Source organism: Nyctereutes procyonoides, unplaced genomic scaffold (genome assembly GCF_905146905.1).
Source record: "Nyctereutes procyonoides isolate TBG_1078 unplaced genomic scaffold, NYPRO_anot_genome, whole genome shotgun sequence".
NCBI classification, from domain to species: Eukaryota; Metazoa; Chordata; class Mammalia; order Carnivora; family Canidae; genus Nyctereutes; species Nyctereutes procyonoides.
The window spans coordinates 9,856,708-9,860,033 of record NW_026575159.1 but is presented as its reverse complement, the minus strand read 5'-3'; the positions used below and the strand labels follow the sequence as shown (position 1 = coordinate 9,860,033).

Genomic DNA, 3,326 nt, shown 5'->3' with positions numbered 1-3,326 from the left:
TATTGCAGCATTAGTCACAGTAGTCAAGAGATGGAAATATCCTATGTGTCCTCAGTAGATGAATGCATAAACAAAATGTAAATATGTACAATGGAATAGTATTGAAGAATGAAATTCTGATTCTTGGAATCTATGTTGAGTGAAATAATAAATCATACACAAAAAGACAGTTAATGTGTGATTCTACTTAATGAAATAACTAGAATAGGCAAATTCATAGACAGGTTACCAGGAGTTTCTTGCTAGGCAAGAAAGGCAGGTGAAATGATGGCTGTTGGTGTAGCCTGAGAAAATTAATGGCCATGGAGAAGCTGTAGAGGATCCAGAGTGACCAGAATGAAAAAGAGCAGGGCCTGACTGAAAAGGTCCTGGTTCTGTAGTTTTATTACCTGATTGACAAATGCTTTGCATGCAGCATTTCTCTGCTATCCTTGGAACTGGATTGGTATTACTTCCTGGTGGCATAAAACTTTTTGCATTGTTTTATACCCTGGGATATACTCCTGCATTCCTCCAGATGAGCTTTTCATGGGCCTTGTGAAACAACTGAAGATAATGTTTGAAACAAGTTTGCCTGCAACAATTATTATCCTTTTTGTTTCATATTTACCTTGTGTGCTTCTCTTGACATAAGAGGAGGCTGGCCTCATTGTTCTGGATATTGCAGGTCTTGTGAGTGGCCTAATGGAGTCTATGATATACTCCATATGTAAGAGATGCAGAAATTAAATGCAGTTCTATCCAAAGTTGAAAGTCAAAAACTCCTCAAAAAGAGTGTTTTAAGTTGATGCTGTGGTTTTGGTGAAGTATGCTTTTCTTGATAAAATAATCACTCCAAAAACAACTGCAGTGACAATTTAAGACCATTTGTATTCTGGTACAAACTGCATGTCTGATTAAACTGTTAAATGCTTGTAACTTTAAATTCATATGAGTCATTAATATGCCCTTCCAAAGACAAGGAGATTTTAATCATTGCCAATTGTAAATTATTTTTAGCCATTTTTTTAAAGTCTTTTGAAAAGAGATTTGAGATGTGAATATTTAAGCATAGACCTGTGCTGAAAGGCATATTAAGTTTTTTTGGCTTTTTTATAATGTCAAAATTTTTAAAACAATTAAAAAATTTACCTGTGAAAGTTATAACCTTAAACTAAAGATTGTTTACTATGTGTAATAAAAATATATAAACCCTTATAATTTTTATTTTTAAAATTTTTTAAAGATTTTTTTCAAATTTATTTATTCATAAGAGACGTACAGAGAGAGGCAGAGACATAGGCAGAGGGAGGAGCAGGCTCCCTAAAGGGAGCCTAATGTGGGACTCTATCCCAGGACCCTAGGATCACACTCTGAGCCAAAGAAAGACACTCAACCACTAAGCCACCCAGGCATCCCAAACTTTTTAATTTTTATTTTTTTTATTTATTTTTTTTTCAAATTTTTATTTATGATAGTCATACACATACACACACACACACACACACACACACAGAGAGAGAGAGAGAGAGAGAGAGAGAGAGAGAGAGAGAGAGAGAGGCAGAGACAGAGGCAGAGGCAGAGGGAGAAGCAGGCTCCATGCACTGGGAGCCCGACGTGGGATTCGATCCCGGGTCTCCAGGATCGCGCCTGGGCCAAAGGCAGGAGCCAAACCGCTGCGCCACCCAGGGATCCCCCCAACCTTTTTAATCTTTAAATAAATCCACCCTTAGATATAAGGTTTACCAGGGGATGAAGGAAGGGATGAATGGGTAGGTATTGTTCAACGTTTATAGTGCTTCTGTTTGGAATGATGGAAAAGGTTTTGTTTTTGTTTTAATTAATTAATTAATTAATTAATTAGTTTTTATGAGAGAGAGAGAGAGAGGCAGAGACACAGGAGGAGGGAGAAGCAGCCCCAGGTGGGACTCCATCCTGGGACTCCAGGATTGCGCCCTGGGCCAAAGGCAGGCGCCAAACCGCTGAGCCACTCAGGGATCCCCTGGAAAAGGTTTTGAATTAGATAATAGTGATGGTTGCACAATATTGTGAGTGCAATTAATGCCATTGTACTGTATACTTAAAAATGGTTACTATTGAAAAAAAATCAATATAAGCAGATTCAGAGAAATAAAGGTAGATTAAGTCCTAAAGTGAAGAAGCACTAGAAATTACATAGTGTTTATTATATTCTAGGCTCTTGTAAGTGGTTTTATATGTGTTAAATCACTGAATCCCCACGACATCATTATTATTGTCCACATCTCATCTGTGAGAAAATGGGCCACAGAAATTTTAAATAATTTTTGAGTGTCATAACTAGTATATAGAAGAATCAAGATTTGGACTTAGGTAACTTGTCTCTAAAACCCATGCTTTGAATCATGCTTGCTTGGATTTTAATCATGCATTACTGTCTCTGCCTATCATTTGGTTAAGTCCTAAATGAGAATGAGGAGAATGAACCTATAAACATTGGAATCAGGAGGCTAGGAGAAATCAGCTATTTTTTGGTGACTCTGGTCTTTACAAATCTTTTTTTTTTTAATTGAATTCCTAGTTGATATATTTTATATCCTTTTGGTGTTCACACTGCCTTTCTGGGTGACTTGTGAGTTAAGTAGTGGGGTATGATGGCTCTTTTATCTGAAAGAGTCATTGAACACCTGCTTTGCACAGGTTTCTTTTTAGCAATTGATAATAAGTTTATTAAAATATATCAAATAGATGATAATTTTCAGCTTTTTTGAGGTAGAATTGACAAATGACATTATAAGGTATTTAAGGAACACAATGTGATGATCTGGTACATGATCCATCACCCCACATATTTACCTCTTACTCTTTTTTTGGGGGGGGGAATACATTTAAGTTCTACTCTCTTAACAAATTTCAGCTATACAATAGAGTGTTGTCAACTGTAGTCCCCATGTTATACATTAGAACCTCAGACCTCATTCATCTTGCAAGTTACAACTGTAACTTGTACTCTTTCAACAACCCCAACCTCTACCTATTTCTTCCACCCCACAGGCCTTGTAAACTATTTTTTACTCTCTGCTCTGGTAAGTTTGACTCTTTTTTTTTGGAGTCCACATATATGTGATACCATGCAGTGTTTGTCTTTCTCTGTCCGGCTTATTTTGCTTAGCATAACATGCTCCAGTTCATTCATGTTGTTGCAAATTTAAGGAATTCCTTCTTTTTTAAGGCTGAATAATATTCTATTGTATATGTGTACTACATTTTCTTGATCCATTATTTTGTTGATGGACACTTAGTTTTTTTTTCCAAATCTTGGTTATTGTGAATAATACTATGACAAATGTGGGAGTACAGATATCTCT

The 3,326-nt window shown here is 36.3% G+C and overlaps 1 pseudogene; it reads left to right on the top strand.

The window, feature by feature from the left end:
* The first annotated feature begins 302 nt into the window (after positions 1-302).
* LOC129502408 (vesicle transport protein SFT2A-like) lies at positions 303-751 on the top strand (annotated as a pseudogene).
* Positions 752-3,326: the final 2,575 nt, after the last annotated feature.